This window comes from Pleurodeles waltl, chromosome 11 (assembly GCF_031143425.1).
Source record: "Pleurodeles waltl isolate 20211129_DDA chromosome 11, aPleWal1.hap1.20221129, whole genome shotgun sequence".
NCBI lineage: Eukaryota > Metazoa > Chordata > Amphibia > Caudata > Salamandridae > Pleurodeles > Pleurodeles waltl.
The window spans coordinates 1680082-1700664 of record NC_090450.1 but is presented as its reverse complement, the minus strand read 5'-3'; the positions used below and the strand labels follow the sequence as shown (position 1 = coordinate 1700664).

Genomic DNA, 20583 nt, shown 5'->3' with positions numbered 1-20583 from the left:
AAAATTTCTAAAAAAGATGTAACTTCATGGTAACACCATGCTTTGTTACAGACATTAGACTACAATGACAAGTTTTAAAATAAGCTTCTCTAAAAAGAGCATACCCTTTCTTGCTTGTCACGGAACGTTCTGACACCATTCAAAACTCATAACGTGTCCAAAAACAGTTATATAAATACATCAACTGGTTCATAATGTTTCCTAATAACTAAAGCAGATCTAAAAAAATCGATAATAGAAAGAAAGGTTTTACTCATCAATAATTTTTGTATATAGGTCACTGCTTCCTTGCAATGCCTAACATTTGCCCTACGCAACATTGGCAATATAAAATCCGATCTTGGAACAGAATACAATGTGCAAAATAGTATAAAGTGGCTTGTGCTCTACTTATATTTTGTGTCACAGGAGCATGATGGCAGCGCTCTGTACCAGGTACCCTGAGTGGGAAAAGTCACTCAGAAACAAATTAAACTTAGCCTGACCGAAGTTAAGAGGGAGTATACTGCTGAGCTCTCGAACCAGCCTAAGTGGGGTTCCATGGCATCTGTGGTTGAAATCTGGCAATATGGGTCCAAAGACCTCAAGGTAAGCGGTTGGAGTCTGTAGGTCAAAGTATACTCGCTAAAGTGTGATTTTACAACTTCTTTTGCATTACTCGGCAGGGATTTGGGGGTCTGTAAAAATGATCCTGAGCCCCAAATTTTGAAGTCTTTTTTTTTAAGTAGGAGAACCACTGGATCCTATATGAGTGGGCCAGTTGGAGACAAGCAGTCCTAAAGTAAAGTAGCCTCTAGGTTTCTCCAGCATCTAATCCACAGTAGGAGTGGAGAGAAAACAAATGAATCCTCCAAGTTCTGCAACCCCAGTTCCTCATGACATATAACGTTTGCTACATGTTTAGGTACCAACAGTAGTCAATGTACAAATTTGTTCTCAATGTGTTGCAAGAAATCAGCTTTGCCGTGGTCCGACAAGCCTGCCCCATACTTAGCTGCCGTTAGACTTTTGGGCCCTCATTTTAACATTGACGGTCTTCTGATTGCCAGGGTTAATGTGGCATTATCACCGCCAACAGGCTGGCAGTGTATACCATCATATTATGAGATTGGTGGGTTGGCTGCAGCCAGTTCGCTACTTCTCCACTCATACCGGCATGATGGTATGAGCCATCTCCAGCCCGGGGGCCGACATAGTCCCACCCATGGCATTATGGGCCGCCTACCACCATGGTTTTCATGGCGTTAGGAACGCCATGAAAACCATGGCGGCAGGCCCTTCCGGTGACAGGGAATTCCTTCCCTGTCACCCGTAGGCGGCTCCCCCACACCCCTCCAACCAGACTTACCCCTGCACACCCACTCATCTCCACTCACTCACCCCCATACACACAACTGACCCCACCTCACACAGCCAGACACATCAACCCCACACCACCGCTACATTCACAGCGCCCCCTCATACCACGCCCCCCTCCCTGCATACACGCACACAGACACCCACATGCACCAGACATACACCTATTCATTTAGACATACACGCATTCTTTCACACACTGACAAACGCATTTATTCATGCATACTTCCAGACATACTCACACACATTCTAACACACAATCACACTGACAAGCAGACACACACTCACTTCACCTTTCTTACATGCATTCTCTCACGTGCATACACCTTCGCAAACACAGACGCATTCACACACACACTCAGACATTCAGGCACACACTCAGACACACACGCAAAGCACCTCCAACCCCTTCCCCTGTCGGAAGCCTGACTTACCTTGGTCGAGGAGGTCTTCCGGCAGGGAACGGGAAGGGGCGCTGCTACTGCCAGCAGCACCACACCAGGCCGTATTACTGGACATAATACGGCTGGCGGCGTTCAGCGGGCATGGAGGTGCTGGTGGTAGCAGCACCAGATTACCACCATCCCTCATCATGAGCACTGCCAGATTTCTGCCCTTATTGTGGCAGAAGTCAGGCAGTGCTCTTAATACGGTGGACGGATGGTAGCTGCGGTGGCGGTATGTTGTGGCCGTCACAGCGACGGTAGGCGGTAAGTACCATCAAAGTAATAATTAGGGCCTTGGCGTTATAGAGGGTCAAAACGCCTCAATATTCCTTTCCAGCTGTTGGGACTTGTTCCATCGGAGGGAGGAATTCAGATGCTTACCCAGATAGTAGGAATCCTTCATCTTATGAAGGATTTGTCCATCCATTCTTTATTTTTAGACACTGTATTCAAAGGGCCACTTGTAATCACGTACGATTTGGCAAAATTTACCTTCAAGTCAAGGTCCTGCATGAAAGATAAAAAGAGGCCTAACAGGCCTTGGAGACCATTGGCAGTGCGTGAAATTAATACAGCATCGTCTGCATATAAGAGGACTGGAAGCGGTCTCTGGCCCATCCTATAGAAATCCTTCCCATAGCTAAGTAAAAAATCGTAAAGCTCATTTATATATAGCAGGAATAACAGAGAAACTAAGATACATCCCTGTCTTACTCCTCGCTTGAAGGAAATTGGGCGTGTTCTCTCTCCGTTTTGGCCGTACCTCACCGACACGCTAAGGTTTGTGTGCAAGCGCTTAATTAAATTTAACAGCTTAGGGTCAATACCCAAGGATTCCATTATCTGCCAGAGATTCCCCTATTTACCAAATCTAAAGCACTAGAAAGGTCAATGAATGCCATATGGATGGCTCATTTTTAACTATTACATATTTACTAAAAATGAGCTGTAAATTTACAACTTGGTCTATTGTACTTAGAAATGGCCTGAAACAATACTGAATTTGGGAAAGAATATTTTCCTCCATTACCCACTCCTCCAGTCGTGAGAGAATCAGTCTATCTATAACTTTAACGGTGGAATCTATAAGGGAAATAGGCCTATAACACGTTGGATCCTGCTAATTTCCTTCCTTAAAGATTGGAATTATTGTGGGCATTTTCCAAGAAGGGGGAATATGGGACATTGTCATACTTCTCAGAACGTTTGTAACTAGAGCCATTGGTGCCCTCATGGGATTAATCATTTCCCTCCTGAAAGACCCTTTCATAGTGTTGTACCCAACCATCCTCTAGAATCAGACAGTCATCCGGTTTTATGTTTTGCTCAGAGAAATAAGGGTGATTTACCGCCCCACAGAACTTCATTTGGGTGGCTGCCATAAGATCAGTCCAGGCCTTAGTTCTAATTTCAGTTTTCATCTCTTCTATTGTGGCTTTATACTGACTCCTTGTCATTTTGACTGAAACACAAGGGCGAGGGACCTCTTTTAGGGCTTTCTTAAGGTTAAGATGGCAGCCATTCACGCGGAATTAAACCAGCGCTGTACTGCTGGAGACAATTTTATACTATCAGTGACCAAAGCCGCAGAACTGGCTGATTGAATGCCATTTGGTCCACCTTTTCCCATTCAATGCGCATGCCCCTATTACTATTAAAAATGTAGGGACAGATGTATCAAGCGATTTTGCATTCGCAAACAGTGCGAATCGCAAAATTCGGCCGTTTCCGAATGCAAAAATGCCTTTCAGAATGTATGAAAGGCATTCGCAGCGCAATGTTAGGGAAGCGCTAAAATAGCGCTTCCTTAACATTGCGACCCCGTTTACAGAGTCGCAAATTGCGATTCTCTAAATAGGAAATCGCTGATAAGGAATCCTTATTTGCGATTTCTTAAGCACGTGTATCAAGCATTTCCTAAATGCGAATTGGGCGTTTAAGAAATGCAATTACCACCAACAGAAGTTTGGTGCTAACCATGTGCACATTTTTAAAATGCATTTTAAATGCATTTTTAAAATTGACATGTAGCGCACACATGCCCCTAAGGCATGTGTGTGCTTCACATGTCCACCCAAAAATACTTTTGGGGTGCAGCAGAGGGGGCCTTAGGCCCCCAGCACCCTGGGATTTGCATTTCCTAAATTGCGAATTCCTAACTGGAATTCACAATTTAGGAAATGCAAAACCATTGGCAGCAGGCCCATAGGTGCAAATGGAGTTGGATTCTCTATTTGCGATTCGGTAATAGAATTTGAGAATTTTAAGAAATCGCTATTACCGAATCGCAAAAATCATACATACCATTTTGCATTTCTTAAATAGCGATATCTTAAAATTCGCTATTTAAGAAATGCAATCTATTGTTTTGATACATCTGGCCCGAAGTCACCGCCGCTCCTGGCCCTTTTCTTTGCACCTGGTTTGATGTGATGAGCTAAATTAATACATAGGAGTTTTTGGTCACTGACGCATTGGGGCACTATCTTAAAATCAGTCAGCAGAATTAATAAGGAATCTATACAACACCCTTTGAGATATCCTGTGAAAGTAGGGATTTTCTTCATGCTTTGGGGGCTTACCTTACTAGCGAACATAAGAAAATATTTACTAATAAAATAATTCTGTGCGTCCTCTTCTTCCGAGTATCTGAAATGGGTTGATATTTCACAGCCCTCTGAAACAAAACTGCACCGTTTTGTATCTGCTACTTGACATAAAGGCAAATTAAAATCTTCTACCCAAAGCATAATTATCTTGAAGCCAGAGGCAAGAGTCAAGAAAATCCATTACATTCTCAAGAATTTTATTTAAGGAACCATAAGGGACATTATAATAAAAGTTTATTAAAAGGATAGCTTTACTCCCGCAGTCATTAATACAACAATCATGAAATAAGGAGAGCCCCATTTTAATGATGCCCTTGTCATATATAAGTTCAGGGAGACAAGGACAGCAAGACCCCCATTGGCCCTTCCTGATGTAGATGGAATTGCTGGTTGTTGCGGGTTAGAAAGCCATCCAGATGCAAGGGGTCAGTCGACAGATCTCCTGGAGGCAAGTGACATCATGAAAGGACACAAAATTAAGCCAATCAGAATTTTGTAATTTATACCGGACTCCTGCAATGTTCCAGTTAATCAAGGATAAGAGTTTAGGACTTGTTCTCGGGTCTATCTCTTCCAGTTTGGGGAGGAAATGCAGGGACCCGTGGCGGAGGGGTTGGGGCATTCATCTCTGAATACAGGGGAGATCATTCTTGAATTACTTCTCCTGCTAAACCATCTAGAGCTTCTCTTCCATGCTGGGGTTTCTTCGCCAGTCAATAGTTTTCATCCAGTGAGTTCAGTGGCTCAAAACGATTTGCAGTAGGTGCATTGGCCTGATCTTGAGGGGCGGCTTTTTTTGTAGCACCTTTGAGCTGGCTATGGATGAAACAGATGGGCCATAAAAATAGCTAAGCGGGTGCACTTTTAAACCTCCTTTGGTCCTTTCCGGATGGTCCAGAATTCCCCACCAAGCGTCTCACCAGCTGACAGTCTTTAAATGTAACACAATACATTCTCCCTCAGTGGATTTCCTTGAAGGACTGACCCAATTCACTCTGGGTGCAAAAAGAATGATATTGTTTATGTCCACAGGGTAGCTGGATTTAACCACCAGTTGTATCCTCCTTAGTGCCCTCTGTCAGTGGTGCATGTTTTCCATTACCAGAACAAACAGCTGCCTTTCCAGAGGTCGGTGCAAAACCCCTTCTGAGTTGGCGTTTCTATTGAAACGAGGGGGGTTATTTTGGCACCCAGAGTAAGTCGGAATCTGATTTCCTAAAGTACAGGATTGATGTGGTTGTAGGGAACTAGCATGAGCTCGGGCTGAGTGTGCACCAGACACCGCAGACCTTGGGTTGTGCCTGTTGATTTCCGTCCTTGAAGGGACTTCCAGGATATGCGTGTGACCTCGCAAGGGTAACTACGTTAATTGTCGGTTTCCCCACCTATCAAAGACTCAGAGTTGGTTATCTGGGGGAATGGACTGGTCGAGCTTGCGTGCAAACGCTCCATCTTTTCAGTAATCAGCTTATAAAGTTTCTCCTCCAAAGTTGTGTAAGACGATTTTAATATATAATCAGTTTGCAAGTCCCCTCAGCATAGCCTCAGTCCCCTGGGCATCCTTAGTTTTATTTATAAGTGTATGTATAGTGCATCCCTTTTTCCCTATTGTTGTCAACTGCTTTTCTGCCCGCGCCCTTCTTTTCTTGGGTGGTGGAGAAATGACCGGGGAGAGATCTGATGTTAAAGGCTTCGATAGCTCCCTTATTAGGCTCCCATCCTGCGGGTGGGATACAATAAATGAGCTTTTGATCCATCCTGGGAGTTCCGCGGTAAGAGCTCGGATGGAGAGGACTTTAATAAAACAAGAGGTTCCAGGGGGGCCTCTGTGACAACTTCTGCACCGCCCCAATCCTGATCCAATTTGCTCTAGTTCCATCTCTATGGCCCCCATGACAGATGATAGTTTGTAATGGACGGAGGGCAGAGGAGCCCGGGCTACTTTTCTCACTATGCACATTTGCCTTCCTCTACCCCATTTTTGATTTTAGTTCTCATGTGCCTTATTTGCCCCATGTGGTAGAAGACAGCCCAAAAGGCACGCGGAAAGAGAGGGCTCGGCCTCTACCAGCCCATGAGGGGCAAAGGCAGGCCCGGATACAAGCAGGATTTAAAGCCACCGGGTTACTGCCTCCTCCACTACCGCTGGGCAGTCTGGGGCTTGGGGTCCTGCCCCCAGATCAAAGCACTTTCTGTAATACGCCCCATGCTGTGGGACTGCGGCACAGGATTAAAGCTGCCAGGTTCCCGCCTCCTGTATCAAAGCGCTTTCTGCAAAGCGTCCCACGCTGCAGGACTGCGGTGCACAATTTTAAGCCGTCAGGATCCCGCCTCCTCCACTCCCGCTGGGAAGTATGGGGCTTGTGGACCTGACCCCGTATCAAAGCGCTTTCTGCAAAGCGTCCCACACTGCGTGACTGTGGCACAGGATTTAAAGCCACCGGGTTACCGCCTCCTCCACTCCCACTGGGCAGTCTGGGGCTTGGGGTCCTGCCCCCGAATCAAAGCAATTTCTGAATAGCGTCCCACACTGCGGGACAGGATTCAAAGCTTCCGGGGTCCTGTCTCCTCCACTCCAACAGGGCAGTCTGGGGCTTGGGGTCCTGCTCCCGTATCAAAGCGCTTTCTGCAAAGCGTCCCACACTGCGTGACTGTGGCGCAGGATTTAAAGCCGCTGGGTTCCCACCTCCTCCACTCCCGTTGCCCAGTCTGGGGCTTGTGGTCCTGCCCCATATCAGACCACTTCCTGCAAAGATTTGCAAGTACTGACCCAGTGCACTGCACCTAACCATTCATCCATAGCAATGACACATACTGCGCATAAACATACGCAGTACTGACCCAGTGCGCTGTTCTGACAATTCATCTGGAAATTCATCCACAACACTACATGATAAACTGTATGTAAAGGCAGAGTGCTTACCCATTGGACTGCATATAGACATTCATCCATTGCACTGGCATTATGTACCTCCTCTGTGTCTCATCGAGACCTCCATTTCTGGCTCTGACACTGTGTACTCCCCCTAAACATGCACAGTCATAACACTACTGGTGCCCCTGTTAAAAGGCATGTGCTGTAGAATGTGGTCCCTTTTTAGCTTGGTTACTCCCACTTTTTCCGTATTTGTCAGTGTTTAAGTGTCTCTACTGGAATCCTACTAACCAGGACTCCAGTAGTTATGCTCTCTCCCTTAATTTAGGTTTGTTGCATACTGGTGCCCCCTTTTAGGTCCCTAGTATATGGTACTTAGGTGCCCAGTGTATTGGGGTTCCAGGGGATCCCTAGGGGCTGCAGCATATCTTTTGCCACCAATAGGAGGCCCATGCAAAGGCTTCTGCAGGACTGCCATTGCAGCCAGGGTGCAACGTACCTGTGTGTGAGGGCACCCCTGCATTAGCAGAGGTGCCCCCACGACCTCCAGGGCCCTTTTCCCAGACTTTGTAAGTTCAGGGACGCCATTTCACGTGTGCTGCACATAGGCCACTACCCATGTCCAGCTACATAATGGTAACTCCAAACACAGCCATGTTTGGTATCAAACATGTTGGAATCATACCCCAAGGCTTTTGCAAGCATTGGTTGTATGTTTGCAATCTGGGGGCTCCTTAGAGGACGCCCACTATTGCAATTCCAGCCTTCTGAGGTTTTCCAGGCAGCCCCAGCTGTTGCCACCTCTCAGACAGGTTTCTGCCCTCCTGTTGCTTGAGAAGCTCAAACCCAGGAAGGCAGAGCAAAGGATTTCCTTTGGGAGAGGGGTGTTACACCCTCTCCGTTTGGAAATAGGTTTTATAGGCTTGGAAGGGATAGCCTCACTAAGCCACTAGAAATGCTTTGAAGGGCAGAGGTGGTGCCCTCCTTGCATAATCCAGTCTACACCAGTTCAGGGACCCGAAGTCCCTGCTCCGGTGGGAAACTGGACAAAGAAAAGGGGAGTGACCACTCCCCTGTCCATCACCACCCCAGGGGTGGTGCTCAGCTCCTCCAGAGGGTCCCTGGGTTTTGCCATCTTGGATTCCAAGTTGGTAGGGAACCCTGGAAGCATCTGAGTGGCCAGTGCCAGCAGGTGATGTCAGAGCCCTCCCCTGATAGGTGCTTACCTGTTTAGCTGACCAATCCCCTTTTCAGGGCTATTTTGGGTCTCTCCATTGGGTGGTTCTCCAGATTCTGATTGCAAGACTCCAGCGGGAATCCTCTGCATCCTCCACTTCTACTTCTCACTGAAAAACTGCATCTGGACCCTCCAGGAACTCTACAAACTGCAACAACGAAGCAAAGACGATTTCTTCAACTTTGTATCTTCAGCTTCTGCCAGCAACTGCAACTGTTTCCAAGTTGTGCATCCTCAGAGGACAGCCTCTCTTCAGTCTGCACCAGAAGAGCGAAGAATCTCCCTTGGGGTGAAGGAGTCACTCCCCTGCTTCAGCAGGCACCTCACTGCATCAACTACTGGCTGCGTGGATCCCCCCTCCTAACGAGCTGCGTTGACCCTCCATCACGGGTGGTAGCCTGAAGTGGTCCCGACGGTCCTGACATCCTACTGTCCAACTTTGCTGGAAGTAAGAGCTTGCCTCCCCATGCAAAACAGTACCCCTGTGCACTGCGTGTTTTGTAGTTGACCAGGCTTGTTGGATCCTTCCACAAAGTTCTTCATGTACCGTGCAGCTCCAGCCTCCAGCACTCTATTCTGCAACTCACAGCTTCCTGCGTGGGAACCTTTGTCGTCGTGCTGCATAGGCCTCCTTTTGCACTTCCTTTGTCACCATGCTGTGGGACTCCTATGCATGCTGCCTGGTCTTCTGTGGGCTCTCCGAGTTGCTGATAGTCCCCTCTGAGTCCCCCTCCTGGGTAGTGTCCACCTGGTCCTTCCTGGTCCCGGGCAGCGCCATTTTTTGTTAACCGTGAGCTTTGCATGTGCCAAGGCTTGTTGGCAGACTCCAGGGACGCAAACCAGACTGCAATCCTCCATCCGGCGTGGGACATCACTTGTACCAACCAGGAACCTGCATCCATCCTCTTGGGTGCAGTACTGACTTCTTCCTCACCGGTGGTTCTTCTTTTGCACCTTCATCCGGGTTAGCAGGGGCTCCTGTTCTCCTTGGACTCTTCTGTGCTTCTTGGACTTGGTCTCCTTCTTCCGCAGGTCCTAAGGTCCAGGAATCCAATGTTGGTGTGTTGCAGTCTCTTCTGGTTCTTGAATAATCTTCATTCTTATGTTTCTGTGTGTCCTAGGAAAGTTACTGTGTTTTACGCCTGCTTTCCTGGGCACTGGGGTGGATTCTAGTCATAACCCTTGGTGTTTTCTAATACTCCCAGTACACCTCTACACACTACACTTGACTAGGTGGGAAACTGACTTTCGCATTCCACTTTCTTAGTGTATGGTTTGTGTTCCCCCAGGACCATTTCTAACTATTGTGATTTTCACTAATTGCACTGTTTTCTGTTTTTACACCCGTTTTTGCATACTACTGTATATAATTTGTGTATTACTTACCTTTCTAAGGAAGTGTAGTCTCTATGGTATTTTTGGCATTTGGGTCACTAAAATAAAGTACCTTTATTTTTGGTAACACTGAGTATCATCTTTCATGTGTGTAAGTGCTGTGTGACTATAGAGGTAATGCAGGAGCTTTGCATGTCTCCTAGTTCAGCCCAAGCTGCTCTGCTACAGCTACCTCTAGACAGCCTGGCTTCTAGGCACTGCCTACACTTCACGAATAAGGGATAACTGGACCTGGTATAAGGTGCGAGTACCTTAGGGCCTACCTAATGACGAGAGCAGATCCTCTGTCCCCTGAACTTGATCATTTGCATGTATTTAATTCATAAAGCGCAACAGTGTCACATTGAGCCAAGCTTCAAGGCGCGCACAAATAAACTTGCACACAGAGCACTACGTTAATGTCATTAGGGTGATAAGAACAAACAAAACACATTACAGCTTTCAGGATGTCTGTCCAAGCAACAAAATATAATATTAATTTAAATTAGATCATTTTGCAAGTTCGTTTACATTTGAAAAATGTGGGATGGCGCTTCTGGTGTCTTAGCACGAATGTGAGACAAACTGCAGCAAGGGGCCTCACACAGCTCTGGGCCCTCCGGGGCCACACACAGCTCTCGGCCCTCCGGGGTCACATACACATCTTGGCCCTCCGGAGCCACACAGCTCTGGGCCCTCCGGGGGTCACACACACACACACCTCTGGGGCCTCGGGGGCCACACACAGCTAGGGGCCACACCCAGAGTAAGGCATACCAGAGCCGGACAGGTAGACGGGCTCCCTTTAGCAGTAGGGCCACACACAGCTCTGGGCCCTCCGGGGCCACACACAGCTCTCGGCCCTCCGGGGTCACATACACATCTTGGCCCTCCGGAGCCACACAGCTCTGGGCCCTCCGGGGGTCACACACCTCTGGGGCCTCGGGTGCCACACACAGCTAGGGGCCACACCCAGAATAAGGCATACCAGAGCCGGACAGGTAGACGGGTTCCCTTCAGCAGTAGGGCCACACACAGCTCTGGGCCCTCGGGGTCACACACACCTCCGCACCCTCGGGTGTCACACACACCTCTAGGCCCTCCGAGTCCACACACCCCTCTAGGCCTCGGGGGCCACACTCATCTCCGGACCCTTGGGTGCCACACACACCTCTGGTGTCACATACACCTCTGGGCCCTCCGAGGCCACACACAGCTCTGGGCCCTCGGGGGCCACACACAGCTCTGGGCCTTCGGGCTTACGCGCACCTCTGGGTCCTCCGGGGCCACACACAGCTCTGGGCCCTCGGGGTCACACACACCTCCTGACCCTCGGGAGCCACACATACACCTCTGGAGTCGCATACACCTTTGGGACCTCCGAGGTCACACACAGCTCTGCGCCCTCGGGGGCCACACACAGCTCTTGGCCTTCGGGATTACACACACCTCTGGGTCCTCCGGGGCCACACACACCTCTGGGCCCTGGGGTGCCACACACACCTCTGGGCCCTCGAGGGACACACCCAGAGTAAGGCAGCAGAGATCCAGGCAGGTGGACTGGCTCCCTTCAACAGGAGGGCAACACACACCTCTGGGCCCTCTGGGAACACACACACACTTCTGGACCCACGGGGGCCACTAACACCTCTGGGCCCTCAGGAGAACACATTCCTCTGTGGCATCGCACCAGCATCTAGTTGCACATGTCAGGACAGCTCACAGTTTAGATATATATATATATTTTTAATTATAGCTTTAAGACCCGCACTCCCGGTGACACCCTCAGGAGGGGGCACGCCTCAGCGAGACTTCACTTGTGAGGACCAGGCGCGCCCCTGAGGGGAGGGAGGGAGCAAAGTCTTCAAATACCAGAGATTTCTGTGACTGCTCCGAGTGGGAGCACAAGTCCAGGCAGAGAAGGCTCCAGGTAACCTCAGGTTACAGCCCCTTGAAGCAGGAGGCAAGACGTGCCAAGGTGTCAGAGCAGCGCCTAGCGCCCACACCTGCTCCGCGCAGCACTATCTTCTCTCCACTTCTCAGCGCTTAGAATGTGCGCTTCTTCATGTCTTCCGCCCCAGCAGACAATGACGGCTCCAGGTACACTCCGCTTACAGTAGCGCCTAGACCCACACCTGGTCCACGCAGCACTATCTGCTCCTTCCACTTCTCAGCTCCCCTGCCAGGTGTATATCTCTTCATATCTCCAGTAGACAGTGACGGCTTCAGGTACCCTCAGCTTACAGTAGCGCCTAGACCCACACCTGCTCCACGCAGCACTATCTGCTCCTTCTACATCTCAGCTCCCCTGCTAGGTGTATATCTCTTCATATCTCCCGCCCCAGCAGACAGTGACGGCTCCAGGTACCCTCAGCTTACAGTAGCGCCTAGACCCACACCTGGTCCACGCAGCACTATCAGCTCCTTCCACTTCTCAGCTCCCCTGGCAGGTGTATATCTCTTCAAAACTCCAGTAGACAGTGACGGCTTCAGGTACCCTCAGCTTACAGTAGCGCCTAGACCCACACCTGCTCCACGCAGCACTATCTGCTCCTTCCCCTTCTTAGCTCCCCTGCTAGGTGTATATCTCTTCATATCTCCCGCCCCAGCAGACTGTCCTCTTGGGGTTTCCCCGTGGAGGTGGGGGGAGAGGGGGGGGGGGGTGGGGAGGTCCTTACAGGGCCAAAGCCTCCTCCGTACAAATGTGGAGGTAGCAAGATCCAGCTCAAGGCCTCGGTTTTTGGACACCTCAGCTGGTGGACATAGATGGGGCGGGGGGGGGGGGGGCTGAGGGCTCGGAGTGAGGCTTGAACCATTAAGATTGTGACTCTTCCTCGTTCCCGATTAGCTGAGCACCAGTGGGCATTGAGGGTCAGTAGGTGACTGAGGGCAGGGGGTGGGAGCCAGACCTCGTTTCCCATTGGTTTAACGCCAGTGGATGACTGGGGATCAGGGGGTGACTGGGGGTCAGGAGAAGGGGTGGCAGGCAAACCCTTCTCCCCATTGGTTGAGCGCAAGTGGTATGAGGGTCAGTGGAGGGCTGAGGGCAGGGGGTGGCAGCCAGACCTCGCTCCTCATAAGTTAAGCCCCTATGGTTATGAGGGTCAGTGTGTGACTGAGGGCACAGGGTGGCAGCCAGACCCTGCTCCCCATTGGTTGAGGTCCAGGTGGTGTGAGGGTCAGTGGGTGACTGAGGGTCTGGGGTGACTGAGGGTCAGGGGGATGGCCGCCAGACCTCGCTCCCCATTGGTTGAGGTCCAGGTGGTGTGAGGGTCAGTGGATGACTGAGGGTCTGGGGTGACTGAGGGTCAGGGGGATGGCAGCCAGACCTCGCTCCCCATTGGTTGAGGTCCAGGCGGTGTGAGGGTCAGTGGGTGACCACGGGCACAGGGTGGCAGCCAGACCCTGGTCCTCATTGTTTGAGAGCCAGTGGGTATGAGGGTCAGTGGGTGACAGAGGGCAGAGGTGGCAGCCAGACCTCGCTCCCCATTGGTTGAGGTCCAGGTGGTGATAGGGTCAGTGGGTGTGAGAAAGTAGCCTCTTTCTAGCATGGTTACCCCCATTATTGGCCTGTTTGTCAGTGTGTTGTTTACTGTCTCACTGGGATCCTCTTATGGTGTGTGCCCTTCATGTTACTCAGTTTCACTGTTTTTGTCAATATTCTTGACTGTCATAGGAGTCCTGCTAACCAGGACTCCAGTGCTTATGCTTGCTCTGGTTCCAAATTTCTACTTACATACTGGTAATACATAATACATATATGTAGCTTCACAAGGGAACTCCGAATATGGCCATGTGAAGTGTCTAACAACAGGGAATTGTACCCCAATACTGATTATGGTATTGGTGGCCAAGTTCCATGCACCCTGGGGGCTCCACCATGGACCCCCAGTACTGCCATTCCAGTCTTCTGAGGTTTTCACTGCAGCTACAGCTGCTGCCACCTCACAGACAGGGCTCTGCCCTACTGGGGCTTGGGCAGCCCAATCCCAGGAAGACAGGAAGACAGAACAATGTATTTCCTTTGGGACAGGGGTGTTAAACCCTCTCTCTTTGGAAATAGGTGTTACAGGCTGGGGAGGGGTTTCCTTCCAGAGCCTCTAGAAGTGCTTTAAAGGGCACAGATGGTGCCCTCCTTGCATAATCCAGTCTACACCAGTTCAGGGAACCCCAGTCCCTGCTTTGGGACGAAACTGGACAAAGGAAAGGGGAGTGACCACTCCCCAGTCCATCACCACCCAAGGGGTGGTGCCCAGAGCTCCTCTAGAGTGTCCCTAGGTTTTGCCATCTTGGATTCCAAGGGGGTGGGGTACTCTGGGAGCATCAGAGTGGCCAGTGCCAGCAGGTGACGACAGAGACCCCTCCTGATAGGTGCTTACTAGGTTAGGTGACCAATCCCCCTCTCAGGGCTATTTAGGGTCTCTCCTCTGGGTGGTTCTTAAGATTTTGATTGCAAGACTCCTGCAGGAATCCTCTGCATCCTTTACTTCATCTTCTACAGACAGATCAACCCCTGACTGCTCCAGGAACTCTACAAAACTGTAACAAAGAAGCAAAGACGACTTCTGCAACATTGTATCCTCAGGTCCTGCCAGCAACTGCAACAGTTTCCAGGTTGTACATCCTCTGAGGACTGCCTGTGTTCAGCCTGCACCAGAAGAACTGAAGGAATCTCCTGTGGAGTGACAGAGTCACTTCCCTGTTTCAGAAAGCACCTCTCTGCAGCGACGACCGGTGGCTTGGGCCCCCTCTCCAGATGACAGGCGTGGATCCAGCAACACAGGTGGTGGACTAAAGTGACTCCGGCAGTCCCACTGTCCAACTTTGGTGGCGGTAGGAGCTTGCCTTCCCACGCAAGACAGTACCCCCATCCACTGTGTGACTTGCAGTTGCCAAGGCTTGTGTGTGACCTTCCAAGAAGTTCTTCATGCACAGCACAGCTTAGGACCGCTGCACTACATCCTGTGACGCACAGCTTCCTGAGTGGTTCTCCGGTGGCGTGGGAAACGTTTGCGTCGTGCTGCATGGGCCTCCATTTGCACCTCCTTTGTCGCCGTACTGTGGGACTCCTGTGTGTGCTGCCTGGTCTCTCGAGGGCCCTCTGAGTTTATAAGAGCCCCCTCTTCCTACCCCTCCTGGGTAGAGGCCACCAGGTCCCTCCTGGTTCCAGGCAGCACCATTTTTTGCTAACTGCGAGTTTTGCTTGTGCCAAGGCTTGTCGGCTGAATGCTGCGAGATCAAAACAGACTGCATTCATCCATCTGGCGTGGAACATCTTCTGCACCAACCAGGAACATGCATCTGTCTTCTTTGGTGCAATACGGACTTTGTCTTCTCACCGGTGGTTCCATTTTTGCACCTTCAGGTTAGCCAGGGGCTCCTGTTCTCCCTGGACTCTTCAGTGCTTCTTGGACTTGGTCCCCTTCTTCCACAAGTCTTCAGGTCCAGGAATCCATTGCTGATGTCTTACAGTCTCTTCTGGTTCTTGCATTATCTTATATCACAATTTCTACTGTGTTTTAGAAAACATGCTGTGTTTTACTCCTGCTTTCTTCGGCTCTGGTTTGTGTATTTTACTTACCTTTGGTGTTTTCTTACACTCCCAGCGCCCCTCTACACACTACACTTGCCTAGGTGGGAAATCGACTTTCGCATTCCACTATTTCAGTATATGGTTTGTGGTCCCCCAAGGCCCATTGCAACCTACGGTGATTTTCACTGTTTGAACTATTTTACTACTGTGTACTTACCCGTTTTTGATTACTAGTGTATATATTGTGTCATTTACTTACCTCCTAAGGGAGTATAGCCCACAAAGTATTTTTGGCATTGTGTGACTAAAATAAGGTACTTTTATTTTTGGTAACATTGGGTATTGTTCTTCTTGTGTGTAAGTATTGTGTGACTACAGTGGTATTGAAGGAGCTTTACTGCTGGTCTCCTAGTTCAGCCTTGGCTGCTCAGCTACAGCTACCCCTAGAGAGCCTGGCTTCGAGACACTGACTACATTTCACTAATAAGGACTAAGTGGACCTGGTATAAGGTGTAAGTACCTTTGGTACCCACTACAAACTACAAACCAGGCCAGCCTCCTACAGTGGGTGACAGTCAGTGGATGACTGAGGGCCAGGGGGGTGGCAGCCAGGCCCCAATCCCCAGTGGTTGAGGTCCAGGCGGTGTGAGGGTCACAGTGTGGGGCTGAGGGTCAGTGGCTGACCGAGGGCTCCAAATCAGCATCCGAGGCCCTCATTCTGCGTCTTTCGACCAATCTTGTCCTGGCAGCAATCCATGGTTTTGGATGGACAGAAGGAGGCAGGAACTTGTGAAACTGTTTCCTGAGATGGAGTTTTCATGCCATGTCTCAAACATGCCAACTCACACAGTGCCAAGTGTGACCCACTCTATCGGCTCCTAGCACATGGTCACCCAGTGAGGAGCCGATATCACATGGCGGCAGGGAAAACAAGCTGAAAACCACTGTAAACAGTAGACTCCCAGCTCGTTTTCTGGGGCTTAGGACTGCCGACATCCATAAAGGGGTGTGAAAACACCCCAGGACATGGGCACCAGCCTCAAAGCTTTCTCTTTTTAGGGTGAGGGGACTTGGGGCTGGGTGGGGGCAAAAGTGCCTCTCAGGTACTTCTTGGCACAAGGCCCCGCCCCCTCCTCACCCGGTGAGTGTTTCGTTCAGGTTGGCAGATCTGCATGTCTTGACAGTAACACATCCATCCTACCGTCATCTGCCCCCTTCACTTTTTCTCTCCTCAAGTCCCTCGCTCTCTCCTAAAGCACCCGCTGTGCCCGAGGCAATAAACCTGGGAGAGCTGGAGACAGCGGCGGTGAGTATGTATATACGATTAATTTTGTATGACCAGCATTTACAAATTGTCAACGATTGATGGTCCACATTTATACTTGGTCAACGTGGATAACCACGGTTAATACATTGTTTGCACAGGTTGACCAGGGTGTATACATGGTCAACACTGGATGACAACGATTTACTATCAGTCAGCAAAGGTTTATACTTGGTGTACAGTGAATGACCGGAGCTTATACTTTATCAAGAATGAATGACCTGGGTTTATGTGGGACACCAACCTGCGCAAAAACAAATCACGAGGAGTGTTTTCCTCTTTCTACCTGTGCTGGGAACGCAGCACACAGCAGAAGGAAAAACAAGGGGAAATAAAGGTATTTCTCCTTGTTGCGCCTCAGTTTTGCCTCCGCTGGGGAGGCGTAGGCTTTTGACGCATTCCAAGCTTTATGAAATCTTTGGGAATGAGTTAAATGCCTTGGGTTGTAGGTGGGAAACCCACTGTAACACCCATGGCATGCCACTGTGTCACAGAGGGAGGCAACGCAGCGACTTGCGCTGCTTTGCACACAGTCCTGATTTACAAGGCCATGAAAAGCCACCCAGGGTGGCTTTACGTGGCCTTGTAGACATGGCCCTGCAGTGTGCGACGCCAGACCATCACTAAAAGCGAAGTTCCAGAGGCGCTTGTAAATACACCCTTGATCCGTTCACATTGTGTGTGTCTCAAAGACTCACATAAGACCGGGGCGTCACCTGCACACAGCGCCAACAGACAACGTCTTAGCTGGAGTATTGAGCACATGGGCTTCTTTCACCAATTTTCAATTGTGAGGCTGTGGCCCTTTGATGACTTTTAAAATTATACACGACTTTATTATAAATACCCTTTTCTTTGTAGCTCACCAGGTAGCCTGTGTTAATCTGTCTTTAAACTGACCATGGTGAGATAAATCCTTAATTCCCATCACATGCCATTGGCAGTCAGTTTATCATATCTGCTTTTAATCCAGCAGCCCAACATTCCAGTCCTTTTTCTGTGCAATGTCCAATGCAGACTTCTCTTGCACGCATTGTGTCACTCATAGAGCAGTCTGTCAATAAAACATGTAATCACCTGGAGGTTTTAGATCCGTGAAATGAACCAACAGAACATTTAACATTTCTTCACACTCCTTTGTGAAAATATACCAACACTTAGAAGGGCCGGGAATAATGCGGATGCAAGACTCGTTCACAACAGAACATGTCTTACTCCTGCTCAATCTGCACAACAGTCTGTACTGTTCCTTACTCCATGCTAATATTACACTGCAAGCCATTCCATGTCTTTCTCCAGTGTCATATTACACAGCAGCCCATTCCTACTCTTACTCCAGTCTCATATTACACAGCAGCCCATTCCGTGTCTTACTCTAGTCTCATATTACACAGCAGCCCATTCCTAGTCTTACTCCAGGCTCGTCTTACACAGCAGCCTATTCTGTGTCTTACTCCACTCTCATATTTCACAGCAGCCCATTCCGTTTCCTTTTCCAGTATTATATTACACAGCAAGCCATTCTGTATCTTACGCCACTCTCATATTATACACTGACCCATTCCGTGTCTTATTCCAGTTTTATATTACACAGCAGCCCATTCCATGTCTTATTCCAGTATTATATTACACAGCAGCCCATTCCATGTCTTACTCCAGTCTCGTATCACACAGCAGCGTGTTCCATGTCTTACTCCAGTCTCATATTGGACAGCAGCCCATTCCTTATCTTACTCCAGTCTTATATTACATGAATGCCTATTCTGTGTATTCCCTCTCCTCATATTCCATAACGGCCCCATGATTTACCTAATCCTCATATCACACAGTAGCCCATATGACGTCTTATACCATCCACATATTACACAGCAGCCCATTTCTGGTCTTAAAAATACTCATGTTACATAACGGCCCATTCCATGACTTACATCATCTTCCTATTACACAGCAGGTCATTTAAGGCCTTAATGCATCCTCATATTACACGGCAGCCCACTATGTAAGGACACTCTTTTGAAGGCATCAAGGGCCAGATGTATGTAGGTTTGTGCTTTCCTAATAGCAAATCTTAGCGATTCGCAATTAGGAAATCGCAAACTGGGATGTAGAACAGTGTGGTTTACACTGTTTGTAATTCCCAGTGGGGTCACAAATGCCCTACCTCATTAATATTCATGAGGTAGTTCAGAATTTGTGAACCCATTGGGAATAACCGCACTCACAGGAATGGTGACCTGCTGCGGACGCAGACCACCATCTCTGTGACTGCTTTTCAATAAAGCAGCTTTTAAAAAAAAATGTAAATGCAGCCTGTTTTCCTTAGAAGATAACGGAATGCATTTCAAACAAACAAAACAAAAAAAACACTTTTCTTTTCATTTTTTCATAGTGGGCAGGGGTCTGTGGGACCAAGTCCTGCTCTGAAAGAATATTTTTGCTTCCATTCACAAAGGGTAAGGGGTCCCTTGTGGACTCCTTCCCCGTTTGCGAATGAATTACCACCAACTTGAAGTTGGTGGTAATTGTGATTGTTTTGCGAATGTGAAGGTGGGCGCAAAACAATCTTACATCCCCCTGCGACTCTCAATGGAGAAAGGACGTACTGGGAAATTCTCTCCTTAATAATGACTCGTAAACCAATTCTCGCAGAATAAGATTGTTACATGGTGAAAAGCCTTTTACCAGTCGCCTTCGGCACCGGGAAAAGGCTTTCATACATCTGGCCATTAGGGCCAGATGTACGATCTTTTGTTTTGCGACTCGCAATTTGCGTTCCATTTAGGAATCACAAATTGCAAATCACAAAACAATATGTACAACAGTGTTGAGTACACTGTTTACGATTCCCAGTGGGGTCGCAAACGACCTTCCTCATAAATATTCATGAGGTAGGCTGCAATTTGCGACCCCATTGGGAATGGCTGCATTCACAGGGATGGTGGCCAGTTGGGGTCAGCATGTCTGTGACTGCTTTGTAAATAAAGCAGTTTTTTTTTTTTTAAATGCAGTCCGTTTTTCTTGCATTTCAAACAAAAGAAAGAAAAGTTTTCTTTTCATTTTTTCAGAGTAGGCAGTGGTCCGAGGGACCAGTACTTGCTTAGAAAAAATATTTTAGCTTCCATTCACAAAGGGTAAGGGATCCCTTGAAATTGGCGTTAACAGCGATTGTTTTTTGAGACCACATTCACGGTCACAAACAGTCATACATCACACTACAACCTGCAGTTAGCAAGGGATGCCCTTGGAATGCTTCTTCCTAATTGCGTTTCTCAAACCCTTTTTGCGGTTTGGTAAACAGATTAACCCAGTCAAAATGGGTACCATAAGACCGAAGGATGTAAAGCCCATGTGCCAAGCATCACTCATCAGACCAGGTACCATAAGGTGGGAGTATGTGAAGCCAGTCTGCCAAATATAGCTCTTCTGACTGGGTGCCAGACAACAGGAGGATGTGAAGTCTGTGTGCCAAGTGTCACTCTTCACACTGGGTACCATAATATGGGATGATGTGAAGCCCGTGTGCCTAGCATCGCTCTTCAGACCAGGGATCAGACAACAGAAGGATGTGAAGCCTGTGTGCCACGCGTCACTTTTCGGACTGGATAGCATAATATGGAAGGATGTGACGCCCATGTGCCAAGCATCACTCATCAGACCAGGGACCATAAGATGGGAATATGTGAAGCCCGTGTGCCAAGCATCGCTCTTCAGACCAGGGACCAGACAACGGGAGGGTGTGAAGCCCATGTGTCAAGCAACACTCATCAGACCAGGTACAATAAGAGAGAAATGGCTGAGAAGCCATTGTGCCAAGCATCGCTTTTCAGAC

General features: G+C 48.9%; 1 protein-coding gene and 1 long non-coding RNA gene across 3 annotated transcripts in view; one reads left to right on the top strand and one right to left on the bottom strand.

The window, feature by feature from the left end:
* The window catches only part of LOC138265200 (probable cation-transporting ATPase 13A4), a 249446-nt gene that overhangs the window by 100658 nt on the left and 128205 nt on the right, over window positions 1-20583 (bottom strand). The window lies entirely within an intron of this gene.
* Window positions 16663-20583, top strand: part of LOC138265201 (uncharacterized) — a 101474-nt gene continuing 97553 nt past the window's right edge. Inside the window, exon 1 of the long non-coding RNA XR_011199311.1 lies at window positions 16663-16736. This is a non-coding gene — a long non-coding RNA (uncharacterized lncRNA). The remainder of the gene's footprint in view (window positions 16737-20583) is intronic.